The sequence below is a fragment of the Tenrec ecaudatus genome, chromosome 5 (genome assembly GCF_050624435.1).
Source record: "Tenrec ecaudatus isolate mTenEca1 chromosome 5, mTenEca1.hap1, whole genome shotgun sequence".
Taxonomy (NCBI): domain Eukaryota; kingdom Metazoa; phylum Chordata; class Mammalia; order Afrosoricida; family Tenrecidae; genus Tenrec; species Tenrec ecaudatus.
In genome coordinates, this window is record NC_134534.1 from 52,493,263 (window position 1) to 52,513,371 (window position 20,109).

General features: G+C 46.4%; 1 pseudogene; it reads right to left on the reverse strand.

Annotated features, from left to right (window-relative positions):
* Positions 1 to 11,864: 11,864 nt before the first annotated feature.
* Positions 11,865 to 19,914, reverse strand: LOC142449088 (26S proteasome regulatory subunit 6A pseudogene; annotated as a pseudogene).
* Positions 19,915 to 20,109: the final 195 nt, after the last annotated feature.

Genomic DNA, 20,109 nt, shown 5'->3' on the forward strand with positions numbered 1-20,109 from the left:
AGCTTTAAGGCAGGTCCACTAGCGGCGTTAACAACATTAGCTCGATTGAGGTCCACTTCATCTTGATAAACACTCCATAAAGCTCCAGGGTTATGAAAACACGTGAGCATTGCTGGATAATGTTGACTTTGTCTCTGAATGTGTTTGAACCATAAGCCTTTATGTATTTATATGTGTCCCCCTCTGTGATGGTTAAGGTTTATTGTGCCAATCTGGCTGAAAAACACATGTGAGATTAATTGAAGGGCGGAGAGATAAATGACTAGGTGAGCCTCACCCTTCTGGTTCTCTGGTCTCGTTCTCTGATGGTGGGACCAGGGTGCAGCTGCCTTAGTCAGTTCTCTGCCTCAGCTGGCAAGGCTCACTTCCTACTCACATGCCTGAGGAGAAGCCACATGGATCTACCCTGAAGCAGCCCTGGGTGTGGGAGCAGCTGTGTGGAGACCCCTGCCAGCACTGAGATGCTTGCATGTTCACTGATTCAGCTTTCCTCCTGCAGTCGGCGTCATAGTGTATGTTTTGTGAGTTTGAAGAGGACTTTGTAGATCAGTGTCAGACATATGGGCTAATGTCGGACTTATGGGCTTGGGCTGGACTGGGTTGGGATGCTTTGTTAATGTACACTTACCTTTTATATTAAACTCTCTTATATACATATGAATTTCTGTGGATTTGTTTCTCTAGTCTACCCTGACTAACACACCCTCCAAATATATTACTATAAAAGAGGAACACTATATAAGTAGCGCATGCATTTTATCTATAATGGAAATTATGGATCAGGAGAATCTCTTATGAATTTAGTGGTTTAAATAAATCATGAGATTGTTGGAAAAAAAGAAATGTGTGTGTGAAGGGATGATGCATTAGAGACATACTAGGAATAGTTAGAGATAGGAAATAAATGTGTGCTTTCCCCTGAATTATGGATTTTTATTTAAGGCAAAATCTGTGGCCTTATTGACTGGTACTTGGTAATACTCAGATAGTGAAAAGAGTCTGTTGATTTCATATTGGGTCTTCAGAAGCGTGTGGGAGATTGTTAATTATGGACTACATAAAGAAACTTAAAATACAGGAGCTTACGATCTAATTGGCCATATTCATTGGCCAATGGGGATTTGAAAGAAGTGGACAATGTGATTTCGGTGGTTAGTGTTCATCACTCTCTGGGCTCTACAAAAGAGCTCGCGATCCTCTTGCTTGGCTCCTCTCCTGCCAACTCCTTCTGTCAGCACTGCGTACTAGATTGGTGCCCGGGAACCCGTGCATAAAGCACATGGCAGAAGGTTGTAGGAAAATGGATGACACCCGCAGAGACTTTTGAGAGGTGCGTGAACTGGTGTAGACCCCTGGGGAGTAGGGGTAGCCATTCAATGAGGCCGTCGACGCCGTAAGAATGTTCACGCTCGCCATCTATGGGCCAATTCCGCGCCATCTTCACAGGCTCTCCTCTCGTTGGAAGGGGTTTGGTTCCTTCTGGAATCATTTCATCAACTACCTTGGCGGCACTAAATAGCCACCGTGAGACAACTATAAAAAGCATATTCAAAGGTAAGCTCCAGGTTTCCAGTCCAGGCACCCAGGGTCTAATCTCCAGTACACCAAATCTTTATAACAGTGCATGACACGCGATGGACAGTTTGTGAATTATCCCTGTAGCTATCTTTGTGCGAATGAATAAATACAGTGAGTAAATAGTTCATGAGTAGATATTACGAACAATAATGAAATATTAGAATAGTATTTACTAGGAACTGCAAGATCAGCTTTAAATTTTTGAATGATAGCTTTCAGTTTTAAGCTACATGATGGGGCTTCAAAATGTTCGTGGAACAATAGACTGAAAAGATTATGTACTTTTTGCATGAACTTTTTGAAACCTGGCCCTCCAGACTGTGTGATGACCACGTCAAGGAAACGGCAGGAGGGTCCATATCTGACCTCCTGCGGTCTCCGTCTTGCCTAGAGGCAGGGGGCAGTCATCCCTCCACACTCCTTCCTTCTCTGTCTACTCTGACACCAACCGCTCCTTCCACGTGTCTATGCGGGGTTTGATAATTCATTGCAATGGCCACACCGAACTCACAGACAATACTCAAAATTGTCGGGGCGTATGAGGGAAGCTAGCAGGTGACTGCAAGTCAGGATCAGCAAACAGTAAGAACACCGTCACTGGTCCACAGCAACACCTGTCCTCAGCCAGCCACCGAGTCCCTCTGGTCCTCAGCCTCTCAGTCACATGGTCCCTTAGCTTCTGCCTCACAGTCTCAGCCATGCTCATCTTGCTGTCCCACAGTGTCTGTGCCACATCTCTGGGGTCTCTGGCCTTGGCATCTGCCAGTTTAGGCAAGGATCCTGGATTTTCTCTCTGCTGCTTAAGATGGTGCGTCCTTATAGGTAGGGATTGTTAGCGAGCGAGACCCTCACCCAGACCACTCACTGAAACAGAGATAGAAACACTAAAGCTTTAGTCAGACAGATTCAAATCGGGGCCCTCACCAGCAACTGAGGCAGGCTCAGTCTGTAAGGCGAGAGCCCCGAACAGCTTCAAAGGGAAGTTATTATACATCCTTGTGGGGCATCTTGCCAAACAAGGGGAGGGGGAAGGCAAGTTCTTGTGTGAAACTGGCAAAGCATTCTCAGAAAAGTGAAACAAAGCTGTTTTTAAGTCTAACAAAGTAAGTTCTACATTTAAGGTCAGTTTGTCCCCAGTGGTCTGCCAAACGATACTGTAGGTAGGCTAGGCTGCTTCTTGGAGCGTAAACATCCTGGGCTGGGCTACACCTGTTTCAGGCTGCAATTTAAAAATGTTTCCATTTTTGACCGGGGGTGGGGGTGGGTGGGGGGTGTGGGGGTGGGGGTGTGTGACCTGCCTGTTACTGTTACAGGGCACTCATTCCTGACCGGGCAGGGGGGTGAGCTGCCTGTTATTGTTACAGGGCACCCATTCCTGACCGGGCGGGAGAGTGAGCTGCCTGTTATTGTTACAGGGCACAGTGTCACAGGGATGTGGTAAGGAAAATTGACCGATCCCCTCTATTAGCGTTCTACATACCTATTTGCATAACCACACCTAATCATTTGGTGGGAGTTAGAGGGAGATGGATAGAAGAGCCGTATTAAGAAATTTCATGTCAGCACACCAGGTCTCTGAATTCTGGGTGGGGGCCCCTTGGGTCTAGCCTTCCGCGCTGCTGTCCAGGACGACTAGAATGGTCACTCTACTCCCTAGGGCTCGGGTGGGGGGGGGGCATTCTCCTAGTGTGTCTGAGTGGCAACCTCACCCCCGTCAGGGATGGCAGGCCCATTTTTCTGTCCCTGGGGCATGGAATTCCTGGTCCCACTGCTTTGAGCAGGAGCCCCATCCTCTCGGTCAAATGGAATGGTAGCCCCATACCGTGGAACCAGTTAGTGACCACCTGACCCTTTCATGGCGTTTTACCTTTGAGACCCCAGACACCCTTGAGGCTTAGGAGCTGAGGCTTAGGCAGCTCCTTCCAAGTGTTTGGCTCATGTCTGACCTACTGCAGGGATTGTTCTTGATGCACAATTGCTGTGGCTTCTCTGGTCTATGGCATTCTCAGAGGCCAACAGTGCTCTTTCCTCTACTTCTCGCTCTGCCCCATTCGTTCTGATAGGTTTTCTGCTGCAGTGGGTTGGATCTGCCAGCCACCAGCTTCGGCTCCCTCACAGAAGTTTGCATAGCCATGCCCTGGTGAATGTTCTAGGACTCACCTCCTTATTTGGGGAACAGAGTTTTCCAAATCTGGTTTGCTTTTATTTTGTGCACTTCATTTTAAAGTCCATCTCTCCACGCTCACATTTTACTGTGGATCGTGAGGAGAAAAGGGCGCTGCTGGGACCGGGGGTGAAGCACTGGCTCCTAACGGAAAGGTTAGCAGCAGGTAAAGACGTACAGCCTTGGAAACCCCGTGGGACAGTTCTACTCAGTCCTGCATGGTGGCTATGGATCAGAATCAACTCGGCGACAGTGTGGTTGACTAGGAAAATATCTTCAGTCAAATAGTCAAGGTCATCACTGCCACCTTCCACCAAACATGTGGATATCATTCAGACAGGACCTTGGTCACGGCATCAAAGCATCACTTTCCTTCCACTGCAGGATCACATAGTCGTTTCCGTTTAAAGCACATTTAATGCCCACATCGCAAACGACGTTCTGCTGCTGCTCCATATGTACTAAGATGACAGAGACGTCACCTGTAGCTCTCTTTATTGCCTCCTTAGCCTTTCACCAGAAGTGCCTTTGGCATCCATAACTCTGCCAACAATCTCTGGGAGGCCATCTAGGCTTTAACTCTCATGATGAGGAGCCGTCGAGTTGGCTGGGATTCATAGCAACTCTATGTACAACAGACTGAAACATTCCCCGGTCTACACCATCCTCACGATTCTACTAAGAAAAACAAAACCAGAAGCTCAAACCCACGGCCAGCAGGTGGGTCCTAACTCATAGCAACTGCACAAAGAACACCAGAGCCTGTATGTCTTTACAGAAGGAGATGGCTTCATCTTTCTCCCGGTGGTTGACTTGAACCACTGACCTTGTCAGAAGTAGTCCAGCAGCACACTCAGTACTTTCAGGCACTTTCAAACTCTATCCAAAACCAATTCCTCTGCTACCCAATCGGTTCTGACCCATGGAGAAACTGCCCAAAGCTCTCACGGCCATCAAGCCTCTCACGGCCATCACAGCCGACCCTGTAGGACCAGATAGATCTTGTGAGTGCCTGAGACTAATCCCTTTAAACAAATCATTTTATTGGGGCTTTACAGTTCTTATAACATTCCATACATCAATTGTATCAAGCATATTTGTACATATGTTGCCACCACCATTTTCTAAACATTTACCTTCTACTTCAGTCCTTGATATTAGCTCTTTTTTCCCTCCCTCTCTGCCTTTCACCCTGTGACCCCTTCATAAATAATAAATTATTACTTTCATATCGTACACTGACCACTCTCTCCCTTCACCCACATTTCTGTTCATCCCCCTAAGGGGGGTGTAGTCTGTGGATTATGTGTTGGTCATTGTGATCAGTTCCCCCTTGCTCTGCCCCTTTCCCCTCCCCTTCTTGAATCTCTACTCCCATTTCTGTTCCTAAGGGATTTATCTGACCTGGATTCCGTGTGCCTGAGAGCTTATATGTACCAGTGTACATGCTCCAGTCTAGCTCGCAGTGAAAGGCAGGACTGGGGTCATGATAGTGGGGGTGAGGAAGCCTCAAAGAACCAGAGGATTATTGTGTGTTTCATTGGTGTCTGAGATGCTTTGAAAAAAAATCATTTTATTGGGAGCTCTTGCAACTCTTATCATAATCAATACATACATCCATTGTGTCAAGCACATTTGTACATATGTTGCCATCATCATTTTCAAAACATTTTTTCTACTTCAGCCCTTGGTATCAGCTCATTTTACCCCCTTTCCCCCCTCCCTCCCTCATGAACTCGATGATTTATAATTTTTTTTCATGTCTTACACTGACCACTATCTCCTTTCACCCATTTTTCTGTTGTCCATCCTTCTGGGGTTACATGTTGATTGTTGTGTTGGGGCCCCCTTCCTCCCTCATCTTTCCCTTACCCTCCTGGTATCGCTATTCTCATTATTGGTCCTGAAGGGTTTGTCTGTCCTAGATTCCCTACATTTCCAGCTCTTATCTGTACCAGTGTACATGCTCTGGTCTAGCTGGATTTTCAAGGTAGAATTGGGGTCATGATAGTGCGGGGAGGAAGCATTAAAGAAGTAGAGGAAAGCTATATGTTTCAACAGTGCTATACTGCACCTTGACTGGATCATCTCTTCCTTGTGACCCTGCCGTGAGGACATGTCCAATTGTCTACAGATGGGCTTTGGGTCTCCACTCTGCACTCCCTCTCATTCACATTGATAGGATTTTTTTGTTCTGGGTTTTTGATGCCTGATCCCATTGACACTTCATGATCACACAGGCTGGTGTGCTTCTTTCAAATGGGCTTTGTTGCTTCTCAGCTAGATGGCTACTTGTTTAGCTTCAAAGCTTTAAGATCCCAGACACTATATCCTCCAAGATCCTAGATGCTATATCTTTTAATAGCCGGGCACCATCAGCTTTCTTCACCACAGTTGCTTATGCACCCATTTCATCTTCAGCAATCCAGTCGGGAAGGTGAGCATCACAGAATGCCGAGTTATTAGAACAAAGTGTTCTTGCATTGAGGGAGTTCTTGAATAGAGGCCCAATGTCTATCTGCTACCTTAATACTTAACATATAAATATATGTACATAGATCTATTCCCCTAGTGTTATAAATGTATTTACCTATGCATGTGCCTGTATTTAGACCTCTATAAATGTCCTCTGCCTCCTAGTTCTTTCCTCTATTTACTTTTCCTTTCCTCTTTTCCTGCTATCATGTTTGGCTGAGACTAACTCTTCATGGGAAAAGAAGCCTCATTTTCTCTGTAGGAGTGATTGGTGGCTTTAAACTGCTTACCTTGTCTCTATCAGTTCACCTCACTATCTCTACACCACCAGAGCTCCTTGACACTCTACCAGCTTCTACCAATGACCCAATTTCAGAGCCATTTCCACATTTTAGGTATTTGTTAGAGCAGCAGCCTCACTTTTCAGTACCAAATTTACTTACCTATTGCTCAGAACTAACTTTAATGATCACATTTCTATAACAAGAATGCCACAAATCAAAGGCTTTAATAATTAGTTTTTTAATATAAATCACTTTATTTGGTGCTCTTACAGCTACATCCATTGTATAAAGCACAATTGTACATATGTTGCCATCATCTTTTTGAAAATATTTTCTTTCTAGTTGAGCCCTTGGTATGAGTTCCTCTATTTTTTCCCTCTTCTCCCATTCTCCCCTCATGAACCCTTGGTAAATTATAGATTATGATTATTTTCATATCTTACACTGTCCGCTGTTTCCCTTCACGCATGTTTCTGTTGTTCATCCCTTTGGGGGTGGGGGAAGTGTTATATATCAATCATTGTGATCAGTTTCCCTTTTCTCCTCCTCCTCCCCTACCTTTCCCCTACTCTCAGGGTATTGCTACTCCCATTACTGTTCCTGGGGGTGTTAATCTGTCCTGGATTCTGTGTGTCTAGAGCTCTTATCTGTAACAGTGTACATGTTCCCATCTAGTGGGATTTATAAAGTAGACCTGGGGTCGTGATAGTGGGGATGGGGATGGGAGGAAGCATTAAAGAACTAGAGGAATGCTGTGTGTTTCATCGGTGCTATCCTGCTCTCTGGCTGGTTTGTCCCTTCACTGTGTCCCTTCTGTGAGGGGATGTCCAGTTGTCAACAGGTGGGCTTTGGGTCTCCACTCCATCCCCCTTATTGGCATCAGTACGGTTGTTTGTTCTAGATCTTCTGATACTGATAGCTTATCCCATCAACACCTCGTGACCACATAGGCTGGTGTGATTCTTCCATGTGGGCTTTATTCTGAATTCAGCTATACAAATGGGAAACTGAGGCCCAGAGAGGTGAAGAAACCTATCCACAGTCACGGAGCAGGTAAATAGGAACTCATAATTCATTTGTCCTATAACCTCAATATTAAATCACTTTCAAGAGATAAGAATGCAAAGGATAGGTTATAGTACTTTTTATTTTTGTCTATTCTACAGCAAACAAGATAACGTCTTCTCTGAACTTTTGGTGTAACTAATTAGAAGTTCTAAGGACAAGTGAAGAGATGTTTACCTGTTCCTTCACTGTGGGATTATCTTGAATTGCTTTTCTATCTGTGCCAGATTTAACAAGTCCCCTGCAGGAATCTTCCAAGTGAAACTCAGGACTAGGTTTTCACAGCGCCAACGAAGGATACTGAATGCAAGATGAGAAGAGAGGTCCAGGAGAGCTGGGGTCAGACTTGGAAGATGGGTCTATTCTCATAACATGGGAGATTGGGGCCATGTGTCATGGCAAAGCCAATTCACAAGAATCTAGAGCAAGACTATTTATTGAATACCAGTACTCAAGGAAAGCCCTGGTCGGGGTTACATGTTGGCCTATAACCTGCATGGTCAGCAGCTTGAAGCCACCAGCAACTCCAAGGAAAAAAGAATGGGTTTTCTACTTTTGTAAAGAGTTACAGTCTTGGGACTCCACAGGGGTCCGTTATGAATATGCATTGATTCAAGTTTGGACGATGATGCTTGAGTACTCCGGGAGACAGAGTAGGTCTTATCCAACAAAACCTGCCTCCTCGAAAGACATTTTTATAGGTAGGAAAGGGGATTTGGGGAAAGAATCAGAGTAATGCCATAGCAAGCAATCTTGCTGGAGGGGAACTTCTCAAAATCAAACAGTGGCCAAGTCTCAGAGAGGCCCTTTGGTTCCCAGCTTGTTCCCTTTGGTTCTAGAGGGCTGGGCACATTTCAAATGCAGCTCTGATTTGCAGCGTCTGTCTTTCAAAGGGAGCTGGGTTAATTTCTAACTTCTAAAGGGGAACAGCAAAGGTGTGTCAATTTCTCATAAACGAAAAGATCTGAGGGATTGAAACAAAGGCGAGCCAAGGGTGGGAAGCCCCAGTGAGTCCATAGAGCCTGGTTCAGCAAAGTTAAATAGCTCACAATGCAGGGAGATGCTAACTTTGGAAACTGCTCTGGTGAAGGTTCCTACAACCTTGCCCCTGTCCAAGGGTGTGGGAGGAGCGGCCCTCAGCTGCTCTACCAGGGTATGCCCATGGTGGGGCCACCACTCCGATCACCACAGATGAGCCCTGACCCACCCCCAAAAAACTAAACCCATTGCCATCAATTCAGTCTATAGCGACCCATATAGAACAGAGCAAAGCACAGCAGAGCCCCAAAGCCCAGACTTACCAGAGCACTTGAGATGAGAAGACTCTCTAAGACTATTGCTTCGAGATAGTCTTTTATCCCTGAGCCAGAACAAAGGGCTCTAGTCATATGGTGCTCCATTGAAAAAACATTTGTATGTGACCAAAACGTCAACAATTGCTGTAAAGCAAAGATGAGACGACAAGGCTGCAGGGCTCAGCGACCCGAGAGCAGGGGAAAGGAATGACCCACATGCAATGAAAGAGCATGTAGATACCATGTAAAGAGGTATTGACCAATTGGTATTGAGAATTTCAAACAGGGTCCTAATTTTCTGTGCACACTTTCACCCCCCACACAATAAAATCTTATCTGGAGAAAAACAAATGAAAGAAGGCCGAGGGCAGGGTGTGGGGCAGTGGGAATGCCCCACTAGGAATTCCCTCTAGGAATGCCCCTGGCGGGTCAAGACCAATCCAAAACCCAAACTCAGGGCCATCGAGTCCAGTCCCTCTCACAGCGACCCTATAGGACAGGGCAGCACTGCCCTGTGGCTTTCCGAGACTGTAACTGCTCACGGGAGTAGAGCGCCTAGTCTTGCTCCCAAGAAGCCAGTGGTTTCAAACTGCTTACCTTGAGATTAGCAGCCCAACGCATAACTGCCCCAGTGTTCCAGAGTTCTGCGGGACAAAGAGGTGGTAAAGGGCGGGGGCATCCATCTTAAGGGACCCTTTGGGTAAGGTCTTATCTACAATAGGTAGAGGGCCCGAGGCCCGAGTGAAGAGCCAGTGAGCGGTGTGGAAATACATGCCTGAGGCACGGTGCACAGGGCTGCAGAAAGACTCCACGGCGGGCGGTGGGCTGGGACAGATCAAGTCAGTGGGGTAGGGGTGGGGGTGGGAAGGAGTGGGGGAGGCAGCCAGAGGCAAAACCAAGAAACAAACTCCAGACGATGCCTATTCCTGCAACTCCTTGTGTCCCAGAGTAGAACTGCCCCGTGGCATTGTCCAGGCTGAGCTCTTTCCGGATCATTGCCAGGCAGGCTTTTCTTGCATGATGCCACTGGGTTGAACTTCTAACCTTGAAATTCGCAACCGATTGCCACCCAGGGACCTTAGCCAGAGACCAGGGAAGGCCTTATTGCGTTTTGTAGTGGACTTTGTGTTTCCTTCTGTATGTTTCTGAGAGCCAGAGGGAAAACTTGTGGGGGCAAGGGTGGAAGTGGGGAGCCTCATCAGAACACTTTCTGGGCAGCTTCCTTGCCTACTGTCATGTCTGTGAGACTTTGTGACTTGTTGGTAGTCTTCTTCCCATCAATGGCGGGAGCATTCTGCTTCTCTGTATATTGTCTTTCCAGCATTTGCTGCCACAGTGCCCAGTGGGGATGGGGGGGGGGAAGATATTGTATTAAACACTTATATACAATACGTTTATGTATTTTCAGAATGAAAAAAAATTCAGGGAGGCTCATTGAAGCAGTCATTTCTGGCAGTGGAAGTGGTTAAGTGGTGGATTACCTTGTCTACTAACCTGCCCAAAGTTTGCAGATTCCAGTGTGCCTAGAGGTGCCTTGGAAGAAAGAGCTGGTGATCTACTTCTGGAAAATTAGCCAATGAGCACCCTGAGGTGTGTAATTCTGTAATGACACTCCGGGGTCACCATGAGTTGGAATTGACTCAGAAAACAGCTGTGTTGCTAGGCTCTGTCAGGCAAACGGGGAGCCTTGGGGGCATAGCAGGTGCACATTGGGCTATGAACCACTAGCTTAGCGGTTTGAAACCGTCAGCCGCTCTGCAAGAGAAAGACGAGGCTCTCTACTCCATGAGAGTTACAGTCTCAAAACCCATAGGACGCTTCTCCTTTGCCTTACAGGGTGGCTAGGAGTTGGCATTGGCTTGTTGGCAGTGAGTCAGGTAGCAATTGGACTGCTGATTCGCAATAAGTTTGGTGGTTCAAACCCACCAACAATTCCATGGGAGAATGATGAGGCAATATGTCTCCATATAGATTACAACCTCAGAAATCCGATTGTGTTGCTAGGAGTCGGAATTCACTTGATGGCAGTGAGCTTAGTGGTGTGTGGTGGAATGGACCGGGAGACATCCGGAGTTATCCAGACAAGAAGTGTGGAGGAGTGCCATTGAAGAGCGCCAACCAGTCAGGACTTTTGGTTGGATTACCCCATAAGTCAGGTAAGTAGAGGTAGTGAATCATGTCATAGTTTTCATGCAGGATAATGTCACGATGGTATTTCGAAAAGCATGTGAATCAGTTCATTACAGATAAGTAAGCACAAGTAACCGTGTACTTACCTCCCTTAAACTTAATCCAACACTGAGCCTGAGGGCTTGTGTCCACCATCACCTGGGGAGACCACCAGCAAGAGAACCTAAGGGGTGGGAAGCCGGGAGAGACAGACCGTGGCTCCCGGTGCCTGCCTGTACTTCCGGCTTCCCAAGAGATGGAGCTGTTGCTCCCAGAATCTGGTAGCAGGCTCATAAGAAACCATTTGGTTTGTGCTTAAAATAATTACCTCCTGTCCCCACTGTTTCTCTTGTTCAATATCTAATGGGGTATCGCCCAACCCCTCTTTTGGGGCGCTTGACCTCTTTTCTTTCTTTTTAAAATTTTATTTAAGGAGACCATATTATTGTCTTTAGTTCCCCTTTAAATGATTCAATAATTTATTGAATTCAATAATTTATATAATAAAAATATTTAAACATATTTTAAATCGTATGTTGTAATCATATTCAGTTGTGCAAGCATTACCACAATTGTAGACCAACACTCCCTTTGGAGAGCTTCTAATGAACTAGGTGGGAGTTGGGCGATGGTAGGGAATGGGACCAGATGTCTAGTATAAATTTTCACCCTCACTCATTGCCACCGAGCCCATTTCGACTCGCTGCGACCCCACAGGCCAGAGTAGAATGGCTTCCGTGTAGTTCTAAAGAGACTATAACTCTTTCGGGGGGTACCAGGAGTCATCTTTGTGACTTGGTTTACTGGGAGGGGACCTTACCTGGCAGTGGACCACTAGGCGTAGTGCTGTAGGTTGGCTTTCTTCTTGGCCTGCACCTCCGGGATGCCCTCCGTGTCCTCGTTGTGGGTGAGCTCCGGGGCGCCCCTGTGCAACGATCGTGCCATCTCCACACAAACATCCTTGCCCCGGGCCTTGCTCAAGTCACCTGAGCAGCTGTCTGTGCAGTGGGCTAGCCCCTCATACTTCACGCCTGGGACTGATGTTCATCTTTGATCCTGGCCCGGGCTTCCTGTGGGGCATCGGGAGCTCCATCCTGCAGTTGAGGTGACCCGAGAGGAGCAGGGTGGGATCCAGGATGTCCACTCTGTTCCTGGCTGCAATGATTTTTGACTTGAGTGTTGGGCGGAAAGCCATGGAGCTGGTTCGGGAATTCCAGCATCTTCCTCTGCACCTCAGCCTTCTCCCTGTCAAAGCGCCTGGTGCCCACAGCATCTAGCTTTTCAATGAAGATGGTGGATGGCACTTTCTTTTTGGTGAGGGCAAAGGCATTCCTGACCAGCTGGGTACCCTCCCCTATAGATGTCTGCGCCAGCTGGGGGTCCGCGAGCTTCAGAACAGAGGCCTTCATCTGCGCAGCACAGACCTGGGCCAGCAGGGCCTTCCCTGTGCCCATGGGGCCATCGGTCAGCACCCCAAGTTCACAAACTTCTCTTCGTGGTTCACTGGCTGGGCATGGCTTCTGTGAGTTCCCGGTCTCCTTGTCCAGGCTCCGACGTCACTGTATTGCTCTGTGGGCTCTCCACCTCCACGGTCTTCACTCTGGGTCATCGTCCGTGGGCAGGTGTCCAGGGTTAGACAGGAGTCTTTCTTCACACCCACCAGGTCTCCGGGCTTCAGCTTTTGCGGCATCCACCAACCCAGTTATGGGCAAGAAGAGTGCCGTGTGGAGGTCGATTGCTTCACACTTGCCCTTCCTCTGGGAGTCCAGGTTGATATTAGCGTGGCCCATCCTCCTCTTGGTCTTGGGGATCAGCAGATTGATGACTAGGAGACCAGGGATGGCAGGGTCCTGTTCACCTTGATTTTCTCACTGTTATCTTTGATCTTGTCCTTCAAGGCCTGGAGCTCCGGGGTTGTTCTGCATGATCACTGTGGTCTCGTGTGCGCTGAACGATCTCCTCTGTGGACATTTTGAGAACCTCCTCCCTGATTCCATCTTGCTCAGCCTTATCCCACACGGTCAAGACTCTAACTCTTTGTGGGAGTAAAAAGCCTCATCTTTCTCCCAAGGAGTGGTTAGTCGTTTTGAACCCCTGTCCTTGAGTTTAGCAGTCCCACACATAACTGCCATGCCACTAGGGCTCTTAGACCCCAACTCTTCTCTGTCCTTTTGAGCAATCCTCTTGCTGTTTCTTAAGGTTTTTAACTGGGACTCTGTGGTTCTCCATTCGCCTTTTTTTGGGGGAAATTCTTACAAATCAATTCAGTTTATTTTTGGTTTATTTTCATTTTTCTGAGACAGTCATGGTTCTGACATGGGCGTCAGTGTTTTTGTTAGATTGATTTGATGTGAGGAGAACGCCCATGCCAATCTTATCTCCCAGCGTGAAAAACAATTCTGCCCCCAAACAAAAGCATCAAACAAATTAGCTAACCAAACCATAAGCCATATCATCTTCTTAGATTTTATTTTTTAATAAAAAGATAATGGTATTTCTTCAAAGTAGACCATAATGTTCAGCATTGCTATGAGGTGAGAGAAAAATACAAAAGAGCACCTTCTCAAATATCTGACTATATTCTTCCACCCTCTGGTGAAATTAGGTATTGCAAGCCAATTTGTAAATATTTGTATATTCTTTTCTTAGCTTGATGAGGATTGTTATCTAGTTAATAGAAGACCAGACCTTTTTCTAATATGTATATTCAATTTAAAATGTCTTTTAAAATGGATTTCTTATCACTTTTATTAAATCTTTTCTATTTTATTAATGAAAAGCAAAACAAGATGAGCTAGAGGTTTATCCTGAATAGTAATAGTCACTCCTCTTTCATTGCTTAGTATCCATTTAGCTTTGTCTTGTGCTATAATGTGTCATGTTTTGTATCTCGTATCTTCATGGTAGTTTAACTATAATATGTTTTCTCTATTTTAAAAATGTTTGTCAAAAATACTTATACTCTATGATATGTAGATTGATAAGTATATTTTGAGGAGTTTGAGTGGCATAATTTTAGTAGCAGGAACAAAGCACTTACAAATTGTACTTATTCTCTTTTCCCAAACCATTTCATATAATTCCATTATTTAATGACATATAAGGTGAATAGTTTTAAAAGTGTATAAGAATGAATTCTTTACTTTAGACTAATATAGAAAGACATTTTCAGTGTAACCTGACAAGCAGTTATTCTTGTATTTAAGGTATTTTTCAGTCTATGAGAGAAGGTTCTTTTTGAAAAAACCACTTTATTCAAGAGTGAAGCTCCCAGAGACGAATTCTAAAACCTAACATATGAATCAACATGAATTTGGATCTTGACACCAAACACAGGCATGATCAACCCGGGCCTTTGCTGGCTTCCTTTAGATCTGGCATCTTGAACCAATGGTTTTCTTTTTCTATTGCCTCTGGCTCTTGTGCTGTCTTCGTCCATATTCCCTACTTAATCTCCAGGTTCTAAGATTGATTGCAATGGCTACATAAAACTCAGAGAGAAAATTCATGATTCAAGAGTTTATTAAGGAAGTGAACAAATCATACTACTGGGTGTCTGTCAGTTTGTCATATGGTGGTGACTTGTGTGTTGCTGGGATGCTGGGAGCGGTGTCACTGGTATTTCAAATGCCAGTAGGTTCACCCAAAGTGAACAGGTTTCAGCGGAGCTTCCAGACTAAGAACAGACAATGAGGGACAGAGTGCTCCTCAGAGGCAAGGATGGAAAGACTTATATACTTTGGACCTATTGTCAGGGGAGACCAGTCCCTGGAGAAGGGCATCATGTTTGGTAAAGTGGAAGGAAGGGCAATGAAAAAGAGGAAGTCCCTCAACAAGATGGATTGACACAGTGGCTGCATCAATGGGCTCAAGCACAGGGGCAATTGTGTTGTGCTTAAGACTGCTAAGAGTCAGAGCCGGCTCAGTGGCACCTGACAAGTCATGATGGCATTGAGAAATGCTTAGGGTTGAATTGTTTATCAGGACTTGTTAAAAAGTTCGTTTCTGTCTGCTAATAAATGCCTAAAGGTGCATACCACTCTGTTGTAAGCCTCAATCCCAAAGCATTGGCTCAAGCTCTGTGGCTCAGCAAACCCAGCTTCCTGAATTAAGTGTCCAGAGGTATCTACTCCACAAGCCAGCCTTCTGAAAAAAAGCACTTGGCTTTACTTGCTCCGTGAGTGGGAAGTCCATCAGTGTCCCACCCTCTGACTCCTGGTTCTGCTGCTGTTCCTCTGATGGTATCGCTGTGTCTGGATCCAGGAGCTGGATTCACTACACAGGGATCTTGGATCCAGAGGACGTACTCCACTCCTGGCTCTTGCTAGTAACGACCTTTCCTGCTTCTCAGAGGGCTCATTTTAGACAGGCATGGTCGCATTCCAAGGAATCCTGTGTATAATTACTCAAAGGTAAACTCTGTGTATTTTTGCCCACTTTCTTACCATGAAGGAAAAGATCATTTAGTGGGAGTTAAAACCTTTGCTAGACAGAGTGCAGTATATCACTGACGAAACATTCAACTTTCCTCTAGTTCTTTAATGTTTCCTCCCCCGCTACCCCTCCCCATCATGATCCTACAAATCCGGCTAGACCAGAGCATGTACACTACTACAGATAAGAGCTCGAAACACAGGGAATCCAGGACAGATAAACCCCTCAGGACCAATAATGAGAGTAGCGATACCAGGAGGGGAAGGAGAAGGTGGGGAGGGGAACCGATCACAATGAGCTACATATAAATCCCTCCCTGGGGAACGGACAACAGAAAAGTGGGTGAAGGGAGACAGTGGTCAGAGTAAGACAAGAAACATTTTTTTTTTTACAAATTATCAAGAGTTCATGAGAGAGGGAGGGTGAGGGAAGGGAGAAATGGGCTGATACCAAGGGCTCAAGTAGAAAGATGTTTTGGAAATGATGATGGCAACATATGAACAATGTGCTTGACACAATGGATGGATGTGTGAATTGTGTTAAAACCCCTAAGAGCTCCCAATAAAATGATTTTTTTTTTAAAACCACAAAACACAAAACCTAGCAGAGCCACATTAAATAATTCACTGCCCCTGCAGTTCTGATTTTGGGCGTCCCGTTTTCAATGTTTCACAAAATGACGCCTTCAGTGTCAGTTGTTGTTTGGAGCATTATCCTATATCATTGAGCACTACTGGAAATTCTAGAGTTACATTATATTTCCTGACATATCAATTCAGGAAAAGAGAACTATTTTCTTTGCCTCATGGACATTTTACTTGGCGTATTTCCCTGTTCTAAAAAGAAAAACATTAAGGTGTAGGTCCCACGTAACAAGACAAAATTGAGAGCCAAGGGGGGGGGCAAGAAAGGAGCTGTGAGGTAATGTTTATAATACTTTATACATAATTGTTTATAATCAATAAATACATGTTTACAATACTATAAACAAGATAACATAATTTAAAAGTAATAGATTCAGGGTGAAATTTGCTAAAGATAAACTTAAAATTTGACTCTCAGGTCTCTAGCCACCCAAGAAAGAGAGAAGGGCTTGCTACAGTTGTCCGTAGAATTAAAATACATTTTCCTTAGAAGTGTAATAATGCACTTCTTCTGGGGAAGCACATTCAACGCCGAGTCTAATACTCACAAGAGAATGTCAAGAGAATGTCTCGTGGTGCCTCCTGTCGCGATAATGGCAGTGTAATTAGCAACACACCGACTGGTCTTCACAGCGAGAAGCTTCAAGAGGTTCTTGTTCATCACATCCGACAGCGTAGGCCAGTGGGTAATTTGGGCAAAACAGTTTCAGGGGTCAAAGAATGTGGCTGAGATGTACAGCTCCCCCCCCCTGCTTGGGAGTACACGCCTTTCAAGTCACATTCCCCCAATAACGTTGCTCCATAGTGGGTTCATTTGTACTGAGCACTAGTGACAAGGACCTGGAGGTGGGTAGTTCTCGCTCAGGGCACAGTCAGTGCATTGGCTGGCAGGTACACTGTCTATGTGCTTTATACCTGTGCCAGGTATATGCTGACGGGTCGCTGCCTTCCCCCGCCATGGAAGCAGAGTGAGGACCAGGATTTTCTCCGTCCATTAGGGCCTGACTGCTGCCAAGTCCCCAGGAAGAGGCAATGGAGGGACGCCACCAGATCACCCAGCAAGTGGCTTGGCAAAAATCATTCTGTATTTGAAAAATCTTAAGGAGAATATGACATGTGTTTATGTCTCTCGGCTGTGTAAACCACTCATTAATAGTCCACAGTATCTTTATGATTCAATCCCATCTCTTCCTGGTGGGCTTTCTCCTACAAAAAACCTGATAAAATTAATATTTCTAAGGGGTCTGAATGTATTAGCTTATAGAATGAATCTCCTTAAGCTAATTTAAAGTTGGGGACCTTTTCATCAAAAACTTAAAAAATAAGGACTGGTTCAAACACAGAGCCTTCTTTTTCAGCCGGTAGCAGTAGGAGGGTTATTGATCTATTAACATCATACCTGACTTTGTGATGATTGAAACTCTTCATCTCCAATGTTTAAATGTGCCTACCTAGTCCTTCATCTCCTATGGGATTTGGTACCAACGATCAACACATTTCCTGGATTAAATAAGTGATCGAGCTCAAGGTAGAACAGAATATTCTCTTCTCATTGGCCAGTGGCAATGGTGTTATCTCAGCAGGACAGCACGGATGAGCCTTTGCCTCTGGCACCTTATAGCCTGGCCGGGCCAGCGAAAAGCCGATTCCCTTTGCTTCCAATGATGCTGTGAACCATTGAGCTGGCTGGAAGGATACGGACTTCTGTGTCGGCTTCTTGGCAAAGGGCACTTCATGCCCCTTGACCTCAAATACCTCCAGCACTTATATAAGAGACCAAGTGCCTATTTCAGGGGGTGCAGGAGCTGCTCCGTGTCTGTGGAGCCGGCCAGGGGATTAACTTGCTGGGTTCAGCTGGGTAGTTCTCCGCTGGACCGCGAGGCAGGGCTCTGCTGTTGTCACAAACCGTCTAAAGTTAGGTTCATGTCCCCAGGCAGTTCTGGTCCCAGCTCGGCTGGACGGCTTTGGCCACCGTTTAGAGCAACTGTGGGAGACGGCGCTTGCTTCCGTCTGTGCCAGATCTGACCTCGCTTTCCACGTGATCCACGAAGCTCAGAAGCAGATGCCTTGCCTGAGAGTCACTTCAGTGCTAAGAACATTCCAGACCACCATAACTGCCATCTTCCCCGCACCCACCAGTGGGGACCAGCGGGACAGCGGGGCGAGAATGCCTGCTCCCTTGGTGGTCTTTAGGAGAGATTTGCACTCAGAAGGGAAACAGAGAGTCAAGACCTTGGCCCTCCTTAGCAAACTTCCCAAGGGAGTTAGAAGCCAAGGGACACTTCCACCCCAGCCAGGGCCAAACAAAGCGGCCTGACATTAATGGAGTGATGTGTGAATCACATCTTGGGTTCGAGGGTTTCACGAATCCGGGCTCCTGCCAGGACACAGGGGCAGGACTGGCGCCTCGTGGAGGCGTGGCAGGTGTCCAGTGGCATTCCAGACTGCGCGGGAGACGCCAGCCGCTGAGGGAGCCGTGTTTGCTGCCCTTTGGCAGGAAGGCCGGGGAGGAAGACGGCAGCTTGGAAAGGCGCCTGTGTGCATCATCACAGCCCGTGGCCATGGAAAGCAGGCTTCTGCCCTGGAAAGGGTGGCGCCCCAACGGGAACTGTTTTCCCAGGAAAGGGCACAATGGCAGAAGGAATTGTCCTTTACCTATAAACCTGGGAAATTCTGAAAGTCAGTAAAGCTCCTTGAAAGTCTTTGATCAAGAATGTGTTTGCTCAAAGGAAAAAACATTAAAAAGGAGAAGGCAAAACCCAGCCTCAGATGGGCTGGGGAGACGGTCTGTAGCTGCGCCAGGGACTTCTGTGTGCGACAGGCCGGTGGGCGGTGCCAAGGGGCTGAGGTGTGCATCTCCGCCACCCCACAGGGAGACACAGCAGACAGCAAGGGCAGCAGAGTCTGTAGCGGACCTTGCTCGGATCAGGGCGACCGCTGTCTCTTGATGTTCGGAAAGGAATGGTTGCAAGTATCCCCGGTCCCGGGCCTTTGCCCCTGGTCTTTGGAGAGGACATTGGTCGCATCGTGAAGGCCCCGGCGGAGGTGGCACGTTCTGTCTTGGTAACAGGAGCAAATCAGTGATCTGCAGACGTTTTGAAAACATTGTGTAAACTCTGATCATCCGAGCAGCCCGGGCTTGGGCTGATGGCCCTGGTCCAAACATGCCTCTCATCTACTTTCTGCTTCCCCTGCATCAGCAGGCTCGCTCGCTCCACCTTCCCGAGGCCTTCCACCTCGTTCACTCTGCTCTCCCTTCCTGGGGCCACAGCCCGATTTTGGGACTTCTAGTCTATTTTGTTTTTCTGATTCTGCGTTCCTGCAATAGCTTCCAGTAGTCATGCACCAGTAACTAGACTTCTGGTGTTTTCTCCTTCTCTTTAAGTCACACTCACACAGTCTCTCTGACACACACACATGCACGTACACACGATGGCTTCATAAAGTTCATAGAGATGGAATGAAAAGATAATGGAATTTCCCCACAAACTTCTTTGTCTGTCTCTCTCTCTCTCACACAGTGCCTTCATAAAGTTTATAGAAATGGAATGAAAAGGTAATGGAATTTTTCCACACACAAATTTTGTTCTCTCTCTCTCTCTCTCTCTCTCTCTCTCTCTCTCTCTCTCTCTCTCTCTCTCACACACACACACACACACACACACACACACACACACGGTAAGAAAAAGAGTATGACTTTTTACTAAACAAAATGTCAACATGTGAAGCTACAGTTTCTCTACCTGTAGGTTTACACACTTCTGAGGGCAGCTTCCCCAGATCTCTAACTTTTCTCTCTGGGTTAGACATTGTGACCAGGAAGGTTAAGGACTCAAGCCCAGCCTCTGCTCTGTGGGTGGAAGATGAAACTATCCGCTCCCAAGGAGGTGGACCGCCCCAGACCCCCTGTAGAGGGTTGCTTTGAATCAGAATCGATTTGATGACAGCTGGTTTGCTTTGAACATCTGCCCAAGGAATTCTGTACTCTTCAATTTATACCT